At 33.8% G+C, this 17,317-nt stretch overlaps 1 protein-coding gene across 1 annotated transcript in view; it reads right to left on the bottom strand.

Annotated features, from left to right (window-relative positions):
* The window catches only part of LOC100931063 (TLC domain-containing protein 4), an 82,442-nt gene that overhangs the window by 48,994 nt on the left and 16,131 nt on the right, over window positions 1-17,317 (bottom strand). Inside the window, exon 2 of the mRNA XM_003769675.4 lies at window positions 65-160. The gene's annotated coding sequence lies outside the window, so the exon portion shown is untranslated. The remainder of the gene's footprint in view (window positions 1-64; window positions 161-17,317) is intronic.

Genomic DNA, 17,317 nt, shown 5'->3' with positions numbered 1-17,317 from the left:
AACATAGCCAAATTAAAAATTATCTAATTTCATTTTTACAATTGCTACTATTATAAAAACTCACCCAGCACAACTACAATGACCCTTTGAGCACTTTTTTGATTTCTCAACTCAAACTCCCACATTGGATTAGAAATTAACCTTCACCTACAGCTGCAAACTAAAAAAAAAAAAAGGGAGAAAGATTAAGCAAAAAAAGTTTAAGAATAAAATGTATTAAATATAAAATAAAATGCATACTAAATACCCAAGAAATCAATATAAAAATTATTTTAACATTAAAATTACCAATACTGCTTAAAGTAATACATTAATTTTAAAAATTAATATGAATGCTATAATTAAAAGTTTTTCCATGTAATCTTCTCTCAAAAATGGTAAAAATTATTTCAGATGCTAAAAATTAGATTAGAAGATAAAGAAACATTACATATAAACCCATACAATTTAATATTTTTCTATATGAAATTAAATTCATTTCACTCCTAAAAACTTTAATAAAACACTCAGAATAAAAAAATGGAATAAAGCACATTTTTTATACTTAGCAGAAAACAGTAGTTTTAGGGCTCTTCTTTGATAAAGCTGAATGCAGATGAAAAGATTATTAATGAATATAAATTTCCCACTGCCTAATGAGAAAACTTAAAGTTAGAATCATTTCTACTAAAGAAGGGAAAGGGACCTGTATGTGGCAAAATGTTTGTGGCAGCCCTGTTTGTAGTGGCCAGAAGCTGGAAAATGAATGGATGTCCATCAACTGGAGAATGGTTGAATAAATTGTAGTATATGAAAGTTACGGAATATTATTGTTCTGTAAGAAACAACAAGCAGGATGAATACAGAGAGGATTGGAGAGACTTACATGAACTGATGCTGAGTGAAATGAGCAGAACCAGGAGATCATTATATACCTCAACAACGATACTGAATGAGGATGTATTCTGAAGGAAGTGGATTTCTTCAACAAAGACAAAATCTAACTTAGTTTCAATTGATCAAGGATGGACAGAAGCAGCTACACCCAAAGAAAGAACACTAGGAAATGAATGTAAACTGCTTGCATTTTTGTTCTTCCTCCCAGGTTATTTTTACCTTCTAAATCCAATTCTCCCTGAGCAACATGAGAGCTGTTCGGTTCTGCACACATATATTGTATCTAAGATCTACTGTAACCTATTTAACATGTATAGGACTGCTTCCATCTGGGGGGGCGGGGGGGAATAGAGGGAGGGCGGGGAAAAATCGGAACAGAAGTGAGTGCAAGGGATAATGTTATAAAAAATTATCCTGGCATGGGTTCTGTCTGTAAAAAGTTATTAAAAAAAAAAGTTAGAATCATTTCTTGAAGGCAATTCTCCAGGAAAGATAAGTCACAGAATATGGCAGCAATAACATATAATTTTATCCTCTTCCATTACAATACCATAATGAAAATTTGCTTTCCATACAATTGTTTTCCTGTATCTGTAATGAATTCTTTTTATTCATTTTTTGTACTTTGTTTCTTTAAAATGATATTAAAATCCTTTGCAGTGAGCATCCATTAAGTTATTACTCACTTATTTTTACTAAAATTTAATGTATACTGTCATTATTATGTTTCATATCAGTTTGCTTTTGAAAAACATATTAGGAGATATTTTAAAGCAGATGTCTTATAACATTGTCTATTATAGAAACTTTTAATTAAGCTATTCTAACAGAAAACAAGTATCTAACATTAAGAACTTTTTCTCTCCTTTCCTTAGGTGGCATATTTCATACCTATAAAAGACTTACATACAATTAATAATTTTTTAAAACTATGTGTGGCAATTCTACTTAAATCTCCTCTAGAGAATGTTATTAATATGAATAAGAATTCCATTTGTTCAAGGTCTGACCCTATGAAAAGTCTGAAATACTGTGAAGGTAATTAAGACTGGCAAAGATGACAAAAAATTGAAAAACTAAATGAAGGAAGTAAGACAATAGACACAAAAATATACTGTTGGTGAAACTAAGAATAAATCCAACCATTCAGAAAAACTATTTGCAATTATGGTTCTTAAAAAGTGACTAGAGGACAGAACCAGGATGACAGAGTAAAGGCAGAGAATAACCTGAGCTCTCCTAAATTTACCTCCAATTAAAGTTAAAATAATGCCTCAAAATGAATTCTAAAGTAGAGCAATCAACAAAAGGATGGGGTGAAACAGCTGTCTAGAAGCTGTCTAGAACTCTAAAAGACCTCAGGAAAGGTAAAAGTGGAGCTCAATCCAGCACAGGCGACACCCCAACAAGTTAGCAAGAAGACTTTAGGAACAACTGAACTGGCAGCTTCAGGAACTTTCATCTCAAAATGATAAAGCGGTCAAACAACTGGTCAGAAGATAACAGGGGACTCTTTAATAGCACTGTACTGCATTCCTCATAAGCAGTTCTGAGCAAGGAAAAGCACTAGAAGAAGGAACACTGGATGCAGTTCCAGGATAGAAGAATATCTATGGCTGCCCAAATAGCAGAGCACAAGCCAGAAGAGCAGTGATATTTCCCCTTAAGCCATAGTACCTTGGAAAAAAATTAAAAATTACAGACTCCCAAAACTAGCCCTGTAAACAGTACAAAAACAAAAACAAAAAACAAAAAAAACCAGAAGCTGGGGCAGTACACCCTGAATGCCAGAGCAGAGTCCAACGTCAATACAAAATTAAGCCAAGAAACAGGCAAAACAAAGCAAACACACATACACACACACACACAAAAGAATCTGACCAAAGAAAGTTATTATGATAACAGGGAAAATCAAAACACAAATGCATTAAAAAAAATGTCAAAACAGCTACATCCAAAGCCTCAAAGAAAAATGTGAATATTAATCTCAGCCCCATCTTCCATTCCCCCCCTCCCCCCAAAAAAAACTCTTTAAGAATCCTTGGGAAACAATAAGATCAGGAGTGAAACAAGGTTGCCTACTATCACCGTTACTATTTAATATTGTATTAGAAATGCTATCTTTGGCAATAAGAACTGAGAAAATATTAAAGGAATAAGAATAGGCAATGAGGAAACCAAATTATCACTCTTTGCTGATGATATGATGGTATACATAGAGAACCGCAGAGATTCTACTAAAAAGTTATTAGAAATAATCCACAATTTTAGCAAAGTTGCTGATTATAAAATAAACCCACATAAGTCATCAGCATTCTTATATATCACTAACAAAATCCAACAGTCAGAGTTACAAAGAAAAATCCCATTTAAAGTAACTACTGATAGTATAAAATATTTAGGAATCTATCTGCCAAGGGAAAATCAGAAACTTTATGAGCAAAACTACAAAACACTTTCCACACAAATTGTCTGATCTAACTAACTGGAAAAATATTAAATGCTCTTGGATTGGGCGAACAAATATAATAAAGATGACAATACTACCTAAACTAATCTATTTATTTAGCGCTATACCAATCAGACTTCCCAAAAACTATTTTGATGACCTAGAAAAAATAACAGCAAAGTTCATATGGAAAAACAAAAAGTCAAGAATTTCAAGGGAATTAATGAAAAAAAAATCAAATGAAGGCAGCCTAGCTGTACCAGATCTAAAATTATATTATAAGGCAGCAGTTACTAAAACTATCTGGTATTGGCTAAGAAATAGACTAGTTGATCAATGGAATAGGTTAGATTCAAAGGACAAAACAGCCAATAACTTTAATTATCTAGTGTTTGACAAACCCAAAGAACCCAGTTTTGGGGATAAGAATGCATTATTTGAGAAAAATTGCTGGGAAAATTGGAAATTAGCATGGCAGAAACTAGGCATTGACCCACACTTAACAGCGTACACCAAGATAAGATGAAAATGGGTTCATGATCTAGGCATAAAGAATGGGATCATAAATAAATTGGAAGAGCATAGGATAGTTTACCTCTCAGACCTGTGGAAGAGGAAGGAATTTATGACCAAAGAAGAACTAGAGATCACTATTGACTACAAAATTGAAAATTTTGATTATATCAAATTGAAAAGTTTTTGTACAAACAAAACTAATGCAGGCAAGATTAGAAGGGAACAATAAACGGGGGAAACATTTTTACAGTGAAAGGTTCTGATAAAGGACTCATTTCCAAAATATATAGAGAATTGACTCTAATTTATAAGAAATCAAGCCATTCTCCAATTGATAAATGGTCAAAGGATATGAACAGACAATTTTCAGATGATAAAATTAAAACTATTACTACTCATATGAAAGAGTGTTCCAAATCACTATTGATCGAAAATCAAATTAAGACAACTCTGAGATACCACTATACGCCTGTCAGATTGGCCAGAATGACAGGGAAAGATAATGCAGAATGTTGGAGGGGATGTGGGAAAACAGGGACACTGATACATTGTTGGTGGAATTGTGAATACATCCAGCCATTCTGGAGAGCAATTTGGAACTATGCCCCAAAAGTTATCAAACTGTGCATACCCTTTAGTCCAGCAGTGTCTCTACTGGGCTTATACCCCAAAGAGATACTAAAAAAGGGAAAGGGACTTGTATGTGCCAAAATGTTTGTGGCAGCCCTGTTTGCAGTGGCCAGAAGCTGGAAAATGAATGGATGCCCATCAATTGGAGAATGGTTGAGTAAATTGTGGTATATGAATGTTATGGAATATTATTGTTCTGTAAGAAATGACCAGCAGGACGAATACAGAGAGGATTGGCGAGACTTACATGAACTGATGCTGAGCGAAATGAGCAGAACCAGGAAATCATTATATACCTCAACAACGATACTGTATGAGGATGCATTCTGAAGGAAGTGGATTTCTTCAACAAAGACAAAATCTAACTTAGTTTCAATTGATCAAGGATGGACAGAAGCAGCTACACCCAAAGAAAGAACACTAGGAAATGAATGTAAACTGCTTGCATTTTTGTTCTTCTTCCCGGGTTATTTATACCTTCTAAATCCAATTCTCCCTGAGCAACAAGAAAACTGTTCAGTTCTGCACACATATATTGTATCCAAGATCTATTGTAATCTATTTAACATGTATAGGACTGCTTGCCATCTTGGGGAGAGAGTGGAGGGAGGGAGGGGAAAAATCGAAACAGAAGTGAGTGCAAGGGATAATGTTGTAAAAAATTACCCTGGCATGGGTTCTGTCAATAAAAAGTTATTTAATAAATAAATAAAAAATAAAGTGTATTAAAAAAAAAAAAGAATCCTTAGAAAGCTCAAAAAAGGGTTTAAAAAATCAGAGGTAGAGGAAAAATTTGGGGGAAAATTGACAGTGATATAAGAAAAAATTTTTAAAAGAGTTAATAGTTGGGTAAAGAAGGCCCCCCGAAAAAATGCTGAAGAAAATAATACATAAAAAACAGAATAGGCCAAATGACATAAGAGTCATAAAAATTCACTGAAGAAAAGAACTCCCTAAAAAGTAAAATTGGTCAAATGGAAACATATATACAAAAGCTCACTTCAGAAAATAATTTCTTAAAACTTAGAACTGGGTGAGTAGAAGTTAACGACTTCATAAAACATTAAGAAACAATCAAATAAAACTAAAAGAATTTTTAAAATAGAAGAAAATTTTCTTCTATGTGAAATATGTCAGTGGAAAAAATTGACTTGGAAATCTACTTGCAAAGTAGATTAAGGATTAAGGAGAGATAACTTAAGAATTAATGGAATACCATGAAAGTCTTGATCAAAACAAGAGGCCTAGAAATCATCTTTCAAGAAATTCTCAAGGAAAAATGCTTTTGTATCCTAGAACCAAAAATAAAATAGAATTTGAAAGAATCTACTGATCACCTCCTGAAAGAAATGCAAATATTAAAACCACCAGGAATAGTAAGGCAAAATTCCAAAGTCAAGGAGAAACTACTACAAGCATCCATAAAGAAATAATTCAAATACTGTGGAGCCACAGTCAGGATAACACAAGATTTAGCTGCTTCAATATTAAAGAAATTCTGAAGGGCAAAGAAACTAGGAATATAACCAAGAATAACTTACCCAGAAAAACACAATATAATCCCCCTGGAAGGAGCCAATGGGAAGAGAATGAACATTTAATTAAATAGAAGACTTTCAAACATTCCTGATGAAAAGATCAGAGCTGAATAGAAAAGCTGAATTTCAAATCAAGACTTAAGAAAAGCATAAAAAGTTAAACAAAAAAGAGAAATCATAAGGAATTCAATAAGATTGAACTGTTTACATTCCTACCTGGGAAGATGATACTTGTAATTCATAAAAATCAATCATTAGGATGGTTAGACAGAATATATATAGACAGAGGAAATAGGTGTGAACTATGATGGAATGATATACAAAAAAGATAAAATTAAGTGGTGAGAAAGAGGGATTCACTGGGAAAATGGAGAGGGAGAAGGTAGAATGAAGTAAATTATCTCTCATAAAAGAGTTTTTATAGCTCTTTTTGAGAAGAATCACAGGCAATGCTTGAATCTTAACTCTCACTGGAATTAGCTCAAAGAGGGAAGAGCACATACTCAGGTGGGTATAGAAATCTATTTTACCCTACAAACAGATAGTAAGAAAAAAAAAAGGATAAGAGAAAGATTGGCTACTAGAAAGAAAGGCGAATTATAGGAGGTAGTAGTCAAAAGCAAAAACTTTTGAAGAGGGAAAGGATGAAAGGGGGAAGAGAGAGAGAGAGAGAGAGAGAGAGAGAGAGAGAGAGAGAGAACAAATGGGGGTAGGGGAGTAGGGTGGAAGCAAATTCAGAGTTAATAATCATAACTGTGAATGTGAATGGGATGAATTCCTCCATAATATGGAAGAGACAGCAAATGAATTAAATGATTTAGACTTGAAGGGTGATGCCATAAGCAAATTAGAAAAGCATGTAATAGTTTATCATCAGATCTATGGATGGAGAATTTATGATCAAAGAAGAGACAGAGAGCATTGCAGGATGTAAAATGGATAACTTTGATTTAAAAAATTAAAAAGCTTTTGAACAAATAAAATCAATGTAGCCAACATTAGAAGTAAAGCAGAAAACTAAGGAGTCCAATTTATAAGAATACAAGTAATTTTCCAGTTGATAAATGGTCAAAAGATATGATTTGCACATAGTTCTCTGTATGTTGTTTCCCCCATTACACTAAGTTCTATGAGAGCAGGGATTTTTTCCAAACCAATCCTTAGCACTTAGCATAGTGCATGGCATAGCACAGTAGTAGGCACATGAAAAATACTTACTTTGACCCATAACACTTTTGTATGAAGACCCAGAGTGTCCCAATTCACTTATCTCCCACAACACCATGCTGTAAAAATCCAGAGTGTCCCCATTTATTAGCCACTCATCTACAACCACTATGGTAAGAACACTCTTTAACACCAGTTATTCTCTCTGTCCCTATATTTATCACCAGCTATGAAGAAGTAGATTATTCTTGCCTCACAACTCCGAATCTTTTGTGAGTCTCATCCCCATCTTCCTTAAATCTATCTCACCTATGTCCTGCTTTACATCATTCTAGTCCTTCTACTATGTCTATTGTAATGCCTATTTCATAATGAGAAAATTTCTCTTCATTTCAAACTTTTCCTTTCATATTCCTACATATCTCCTCTCACTGTATTTCTACATATCCTCTTGCTCAAGCTCTCCTTTCCCTCGTACCTCCCAAAACCCTGGTTCTAGAGAAGGAGTTATAATGCTCTGTAAATATCACTACAACAATTTTCCTCATCCCATATATCCAATCAGTTGCTGAAGTCTTAGTGATTACACTTGCACACAGTTTCACCTTTATCCTTGCCATACCCCTCCCTAAGCCTATCCTGGCTCTCATCATGGCCTCCAATTCTTTCCATATCTCAGTACTTTTCAGGACATTATTCATAATTTGTTTTCAATAGCTTCCTTTCCAGTCTCAATCCTGTAGTTAACTAATTCAACTCTACACAATTCTCTCCTTTCAAAAATCCATTATTTCCTTATCCTATCACCATTAACTCCTCACCAAACCTCAATCCTGCATTCCCACTATCCTCTTCCTCCACACTTCTTGAAGTGTTATTGGACAGAGCTGGAAAAAGTCACACAAGTAATGAATACAGAGAAAATTTATGATACTTTATGTTAATCATGCCCTTACTACAGCAAGGCAATCCTGTTATTCTTCCTAATTGATTCTCTATCTCATTTCCAGTAGAAGCTACATCTTCACTACTTAGACCCAGTCCTGCATAATTCTTCTTCCCTGAACTATATGGTTTAGTCAAAGTGGCTTCCTTCCTATTCCTCATACATAATACTTCATCTTTCCTCTTTGTATCTGTTCAACAGCCTTCTCCAATGCTTGGGATTTATTCCCTTCTCCCTTTCTCATAGAATTCCTCTAGTCCTCTTACATACAGTTCAAACATCACATCCCACCTAATTTCTCTCCAGATCCCCTAAAGTATTTATTCTGAATTGATTTCCTTTGTACATACATAGAGATATGTACAATCCATGTGATTCTACTAACTTACACATTACATGTCAAATGGCCTTGCTTGCTATTCTTCACATGTGGTATTGCATCTTTTTCCTGAAACGCAATACATATTTATCTCTATCTCTCAGATCTCTTAAGTCCTTGAACCCTTCAAGGCTCAGGTCTCATCAGGATTATTCCAGAGGCTTTTCCAGCTTCCCTCCCCATTATTAGTGTTCCTGTTGACTTAGTATACAAAAAGAATGTATATTCATTTTGGGCAGGAGCTGTCTCATTTTTGTTTGTCTTCAGTGACATTATCTAGTGCCTTGTCCTTGGTGGATATTTAATAACTGCTTGTTAAAATTAATTGAATTGTCCTCCTTAACCCAAGAGAGTAGAAATAGGAATAGTTTACATAAGTTGAAGTGAAGCAAATTTAAGTTCAATGTAAGGAAAGGAGTCAAATTGTCCCAAAGTGAAATGGAATACCTCAGGATCCATGGGTTCTCCAACAATGGGAGTCTTTAAGTAAAGATTAGATGATCACTTATCAAGAATGTTGTAAAGAAAAAATACTATTCAACAACTGGACTAAATGACAGATTCCTTCCTACTTAGATTCTATAATTCTGGACCCATCCATTCTACTGCTTTCAAATGTATAGGAAAGAACAGTGCACATTTTAAACTATAAAAGAGAGCCTGCTGATCACTACTATTCCTTGACTATATCTTAAGCTTTCTAATTTCATGGATTTAAGTTCCAGGCAAGGAATACCTTCTACCTTTGGGTACAGAAATTAAAAAAAAAAAAAGACGCTCTCCTTCAAGGAACTTATTTAATAGGGAAAATACAACATACATATGTGTATGTATATATGTATATGCACACACAGAAACACACATATTCACACATACACATAAAAACACACATATACATGTATCTACGTATATAATATACATGCATGCATACATGTGCATATATGATATATTTTCCCTATTAAAATATAAGTTACTTGAAGGAGAGTATCATTTAAACACACACACACACACACACACACACACACACACACACACACAAAGGCAGAATAGAATAAGAATAAAGAGAAAGTACTAGGGAATTTTAAGGAAGGAGAACTACTTTTGGATGGATCAAGGAATGTCTCATGAAGGAAGTAGGACATAATCTAGACCTTCAACAGTCAGAAGAAATGTGGAGACAATATACCACAAGAGAATCCACAAAAATGCTCAGAGGTAAGAGAATGCAAGGCAATAGTGGTGAATGGCTAATAGACTACAACAGAGTAGACAAAAATAATTTAAAAAATTAAGCTGGAGTCATCTGGTGGAGACACTGGTAGGTTAAGTTAAAGGGTTTGTACTTGAATTTTTAGATAATAAGAAGTAGCTCAGTGCTATTTTGAGCAGGAAACAAAATCCGTTAATACCTATATTTTAGGAAGATTGAAAAATAGATTGGAGAAGGGACTTTAGGAAACAGACAGAAATTAGGAAGTTCTACAAAATCTTCCTCTTCTAAAAATTATTTCATTTCTCTGAAATTTTATAGCACCTTGTATTTCATAAGCACCTGTCATATTCTATTTTGCAATCTGTCTGTATACCTGCTATATCCCCTATCACAAAAACAGGGAATTGTCTTCATCACTGTAATTTCCACAACTTCCAGTACAGTGTTTTGGATGTAGTAAATGCCTCCAAAAAGTTTGCTGAATCAAACTGAATTTCCAATTGATTATTGTACTGTCAAGGACCCTAACACTCATACTGTTTCTCTTTATCCTCCAACAAAGATTAAAACTTCAAGAGATGCCAATGAAGTGGATTTCTCTTTTAAATTTAGTATGCCCTAACTTGAGAAATGAATGGAAAAGCCATATTCTTCTTAAAAGGAGAAAAATTAATTTTGTCTTTTGTTTTTGCATACCTAGTATGTAAGCACAATACTTTCCACATAGCATGATGTTGAATAAAAGTTTGCTGAATGTAACTAAGGAGAGATCTAAACATCAATAAAATCCTGTATGAAACCTATTATGAATCTCTTTAAAACAGGGGTCCTTATCCTAGAGTCTATTAAATTCTTTAAAAAATAAATTGATAATGGTATTTCAACATAATTGTTTCCTTTGTAATGTAGATAGTATTCATTTTATACATTTAAAAACATTATTCTAAGAAGAATTTGATAGGTTTTACCAGAATACAAAATGTATTAACAACTCAAAAAAGACTAAGAATCCCCTCTTAAAGACAATATATTAAACATACAATTTTCCCCTGAGTTTATTTTGTTAATTTGGGTTTTTACATAGGTACTTAGGTATCATGTTGCTAATTGTTTAACCGAGAGATTTGTAAAATTTAAATTAAAAAAGCTTGGATTCTTCAACTAAGCAATATATGCTAGATTTAGAGACAGAAGAGATAGCAATTTAAACTCTACCTCTGAAATTAAAACTAAATCCTTTAACCTCTCTCAATTTCAATTTTCTCATATGTAACGTGAGATTAAATTCCTCAAGAATCTTTCTCAAAAAAATATTGGGAGAATAAAATGGAATAAACATTTATGAGGTGCTTTGCAAACCTGAGAAATATATAAAACAATTATTATTAATAGTATACTCTCCTTTCTTGTCTTTTAAATGTGTACATATATACAAAAATACCTGCTATAGTGGAAAAATTATCATAAATAAAAGATTTACCAAATTAAAGATCAAAAATTCTTCATGGAAAACATTTTAACTCTGAATGATCAAAGAATACTGGCTCTGAAGATTTCACATCCTTTCCCTGGCCTTGCGACCATGAGCAAGTTAACTCAACATTCCTGGGCCTCAATTTCCTCAACTTTAAAAGAAGATGATGAACTAGATGCCTTTGAAGTTCTTTCCAACTCTTGGTCTATTAGTCTACTCCAGTAATCACCCATCCTGCCTCTACCCAATCAGAAGGTATCATGCAGGGCAATAACCTTCTGCTTCATTTTCCTACTTCAATCTACTTAGCTGTCAAAGGTATCTTCCTGAGGGCTGGAGTGGCCCTCTCACCACTCTCACCAACTCAATGATTTCTACTAGTTTCCTGTTGTATCCAGGATCAAAATGCTGTTTGACTTTGGAAATCCTTTATAACCTGGCCCTTTCAGACCTTTTCTGTCCTACACCGTACTCCACCAAAGCACTATGTGAGGCAGTGACACTGGTCTCTTTATCTGTGATTCCTTAAATAACAGTCCCTATTTCAACGCTGGGCATTTTCATTGGCAGTTTCCCATGCCTACAATGCTTTCCTTCATCATCTCCAGCTCTGTCTCCTGGTTTCTTTCAAGTCCCAATTAAAAGTTCACCTTCACAAGGAGCTGATCCAAATCCCCATTAATGCTAGAGCCTCCCTTTTGTGATTTACCCAATTTGTTCTACAAACACTTATATTTTTCCTCCATATATATCTTGTTTGTATATAGTTCTCCGTATGTTGTTCTTCCCATTACATCCCTCCTCTATCAGAGCAGGGATTCTTTTTGTATAGATTCCAGCACTTAGCACAGTGCAAGGCATATAGTAGGCACATGAAAAATATTTATTGACCTTGTTCCACAACACCCTTCTGTGAAGATCTACAGTGTTCCCATTCACCTGCCACCCACACCATGCTCTAAAAACCCAGTTTTTCACCTTTACCTGCTACCTACTACCACCCACTTACTTTCCCCATGGTCAAAACATTTTAATACCTGCTACTATCCCTATCCTTATATAAATCACCAATTATCAGGAAGCAAATTTTTCTTCTCCCACATGTCTCATTGTCTCATCTCCATCTTCTCTAAATCTATCTAACCCTATGTCCTGCTTTCTATCTTTCTGTCCCTTACACTATATCTGCACTAATTCATGTTTCATAATGGACAAATTTCTCTTCATTACAAACCTGTTCCTCTCTGCTCTCACTACATTCTTAACCATCCTCTCTTGCGCCTTGGCTCTCCTTTTCCTCACACCCCGCAACATCTTAATCCTAAAGAAAGAGTTGGAAAGCTTCATACATATTTCTATAATTCCCAATTTTTTTCCATCTCTCAACAACCTCTCTTGCTTTATTTTGTTAATATTTTGTATCCTATACAAAACATGTTGGACCTTATCAACCAACCTCCAGGCCCTTCTGATTCCTCTCTTAAGGAATTCAATAGCTCTCCTCCAAAAACTCTTAACTTGATGGTCTTCAACATCAATGCTAATCTGTCCTCAACCACCCTAAATTCCCAGTTCCTCAACCTCCTCAAATCCCAGTACCTATTCTTCCATTCTATTTCCCCCAAATATTCCATTTCCTTATTCAAAAACTGTGGAATTTCCTTATATATAATCATGACTTTTCATCATTCTATCACTCCATATCCCTCACTACTCCTAAACCTACAATCATCCTCGTCATAACCTCCAAAACTTCCAAATCCTCAGTACTTTTTCAGGTCATTACTTGCTGGACTTCATTGTGCTCCCTTTCCAGTCTCAATATGACTATTAGCCAATTTAACCCTACACAGTTCTCTACTATTGAATCCTTCACCATCTTGTCCTACTGCTACTCAATTGGCTGCCCAAAAAAATCCTAGATCACTCCCATCAAGTGCTTTCTCCAAACCTCTCCTGCTGCTAAAGATGATGAAGTCTCAAAAACTTGCTAACTAAAAATATATGCTATACAACTTCAGCCAGTTTCTTGGGCAATCCTCTTATTCCTTCCTAGCTAATTCCCTGTTTCACTGTGACAGAAACTTTGCAAACCCCTTTTTCCCCCTCAAACTTCCACTTCCTTTCCCACCACTCCCTCAGTTTAGAATGATGATTCTCACTTTACTGAAAGTTAAGGCCATTTGCCTTTAAGCTACCCTATATCCCCAAATCCTTACATAAATACTCCTTTTATTTTTCTTCTAGTTTTTTTTTTTTGCCAATACCAAATCCCTTTGCATCTGTCCTTGATTCCAAAGCCACCCCAGTGCCCCACAACCATTCCCCTCTCAAATCTTCAATGTTTTTCAATCTACTAGGACTCAAAGAACTATATATCTAACCCTAGCCTTGTTTACTTCAAGCAAGCTACTATGCTTTATAGTTTTTCCAAATACTTAACTCAGTCCATCTTAGCAAAAAGATAAAGTCAACTAAGAATGGAAATAGTTTATTCAGAGAGAAAACTTATGATTTGAATATGTTAAATTAAATAAGCATTTCCATATGTCATTTATATCATCAAACAGATACGTGGATAATGTTTCCAACATACACAAAAAATATCTTCTCTATAATAAACATCATACCAACTCCCAAGCATAAATTCTATGAGCAAGCCTTAGTCAAAACACAGACAGAAAAATGTCATGCAAGCAAGTCAAGATTGATGAAGTTTAATAATGTTCAGGAGATATCAAATAGATAAATATGTGGAGAAAAGGAAATTAATTTTGTGAAAAAAAACACCTCAACTATCTTTTTTATAGATGCTTTGAAACAGAAAAAAAGACATACCCTAGTAAGTTTATCTTAAGCTTTACCAAAGACAGGGAGTTTAAAATATTTTATTTGCTGAAATTTACAATAAAGCAATTATGTATGTGTGTGTGTGTGTGTGTGTGTGTGTGTGTGTGTGTGTGTATTGCTTAATCTATATTTAATACATTAGTTAAAATTACTGAAAAATATTGGTATAGCTATAATAAGTAATAAAACTTAAATACTGGACATATTTGGTAGTAACATATAAAGAATATATCTGTTCTTTCTTTTATAAAACAAAAAACTACCAAAGTATAAGGATTGTGCATTTTATTAGTAATAATTGCTCATTTATGTTCTTTCACTTGATTCTTTTTAAAGTTCCTATATTGTAGAGGATATTTAATGTAAAGAATGATGAAAGTGTTTGTGACATGCTAAGCCAATTTATCAACAATTTTTTAAAAAATACTGTCATATACTTTGTGTGCTTTTATTTAAGATATTTCTCAAAAAATAATTAATTACTTTCTAGTCAAATGATTTATGAATAACTTAATTGTAAAGTTCATAACAAATCTACATCTATAAATTCACCTACTCCAAATATTCATAATTTGAGAAAAATGAGCAATGTGCATTTGAATTGGAAGTTAAATTTTCTATTGATTTTTTAAAATAAAAATTTCATCATATAATTATGATTAAGCTCACTCTTGTAAAAGATTTGAGAAAACATGCTTCCTTCCCTACCTTCTTTGCAAAGGCAGAGAATCAAAAATGTGGAATATTGCATGTTAATTGAAATCCACAATGTTGGTTGGTTTTGTTGAACTTTCTTTTCTCATTTTTACAAATCTTTGTTACAGGAGAAGGCTTGATGGGTGGGGGAGAAGGGAGTGGTATATTCAGATATTAATGTCAACAAGTTTTTATTAACCACTTACTATGTGCCAGACATTGTGCTGAGCATAACAGCTACAAAGGCACAAACATTGTTCCTGATCTCAAAGCTATCCCATGTAAATAGGGGAAACCCTGGGAAATAATTATAAATATGCAAGATTTATATAGTATAAATGGAAAGTAATCCCAGATCATTTGGGGTTGAGAGCATAAGGGACTGGGAAAAGTCTTTTGTATTAAGTGGTGCTTGAGCTGAATCTTAAAAGGAACTCAAGATTCTGAGACAAAGATAAAAAGGTGTGGACTTCACAGATGGAAGACAGGCAAAGATGCCAACAATGGAGTGTCACACATAAGCAATAATAATTAGGCCATTATGGCTGGACCACAGAATTTATTAGTAGGGAATAAACTTCAAGAAATGGGGAAAGATAGAGAACACCCAACTGTGAACAGTATAGAAATTCCAAACAAAGGAATTTATATTTGATCCTGAAGATAATGGGGAACCACTGGAGTTTACTGGGTAGGGGAAAGGGGAAGGTATAAGACGGTCAAATTTGCATTTTCAGATGAACATTTAGTGACTGACTAGAGTGGAAATAGGCTTGAGGTAGAAACATCCACCAGCAACTGTTGCAATAGTATAGGTATGAGAGGATGAAGGCCTGAACCAATGGGTACTGTTTATGTTAAGTAGGGAGAAGAGCATGTAAACTAGATGACTGATAGGAATGGTCAAATAAAATGAGAATTATTTGGGAACAGAAGAGAAATGAGAAAAGAGCTGGTAGGACAAATATGATATTCAATCAACTAGGAAATTGTAAAAGAATTGCCTTCCTGTAGTGAGAGCCCAATTGAGACTATATAACATAAATTTGTGATAGAACATTTGTGATAAAAGAAACATCTTCTCTAGCTTAATTCACAGCATTGCAATAAGAACTAAAGAGAGAGATAAGGGGAGTAATCCAATGTTGGGTATTATGTGATGTAAGAACAATATAAAAAATCAATGGGAAAAATAGAATGTATGAAGTAAATTTCATTTCTTAATAATTTAATGAGGTGGGACCCTTTCCAGAAGATTTACAAAGAAACTAAGTTATAAAACAAAAGTTATTCATATTTTAGCTATGTGCATTAAAAAATTTAATTTAAATTAAATTAAGTCAATTGAATTAAGTTTATAAAAAGAAAAATCAAAGGCTGACAATGAAATTCTCTAATAAAAGTTAATGGCGTAGGAAATGACTGTTTCAATTAGCTTTGGGTTCATGAGAAAATAAAGAAGTATCCTTTAGTAATAGAATATCCTAAAGTAAAAGGAACTCTGTATTTAGGGATGTTTTCTATTTCAAAGAATACCCTTAAACACATGAAGCCAAATTCTTTAGAAATCAATGCATCAAAGCTCATTTATCTGAGACTCAAATAACCAAAAAAAAAAAAAATCTAAAATAAAACAAGTTCCTTATGACCACTGTTTCCCATTTGTCTTTGTATCATCCCTCACTTCAGCATGTACAGGGCCTAATAAGCATTTCATGTTTAGTGAAAGAAAAAGCAAAGTGAAAGACTATTAAGAACTGGTAAGAATTCTGTCAGTTCATGATGATCTAATACCTTGAGTTTAAGATTTTGTGCCAGAAATACAAGTGATAACATCATAGCTATTGTATTTGACTAGACTGCAAAACAAAGACTGAATTATGACCTGATTTGGAGAGTACATTCAAATGTTACAGAATTACGGAATCTAGAATACATTCAGATGTTTGGAAAAGGAAAGCAGGCTGGGATTCCACTGCACTATCCTTCCTCTAGGATGACAAGGGTTTTATAAATCTCTCACTGCTATCACTGATTACCAGATAAAAATTTCTTTATTTTCTATAGTACATGAAGGAACATATCTGTTTCATGTTCCTAATCGAAGACCACAAAATTAATGGATAGAGGTGCTTGTCCCAAGATGGTCAAAAATGCCACTTTTCACAAATCCATAAAGATTTTTTAAGAATCAAGCCACCAAAGTGGGAGAAAGGAGATCAAAGTATCAGAAAACAAAATTGAACATGTATATTTGTGTTCAGAAAATGACATCTTCTGTAGTCCAAAAAACATAACTTTTGGGGGTTTTATTTTAATGTAGAAGCAAATACATCTGGATTCAAGACCTGTCTGAGTCTTTTAGTTCTATGACTTACTTAGTATTTGTACCTTGTATGTCACTTAACTAACTTCTTTGGGTCTCAGTTGCCTCATCTGTTAAAAGAAATTGGACTAGATAATCTCCAAAGTTCCTTTCAGTTCTAAGAAATACAATTCTGTATTGATGGTTGCTTGTTCCATTTCTGTTTGATATTCATTCTCTAACAATCCATGATTTCACTAGTATGTGTACTCCCTTCA

Source organism: Sarcophilus harrisii, chromosome 4 (genome assembly GCF_902635505.1).
Source record: "Sarcophilus harrisii chromosome 4, mSarHar1.11, whole genome shotgun sequence".
In the NCBI taxonomy this organism is placed as follows: Eukaryota; Metazoa; Chordata; class Mammalia; order Dasyuromorphia; family Dasyuridae; genus Sarcophilus; species Sarcophilus harrisii.
The sequence above is the reverse complement of the archived record's forward strand: the minus strand, read 5'-3'. Positions and strand labels throughout refer to the sequence as shown.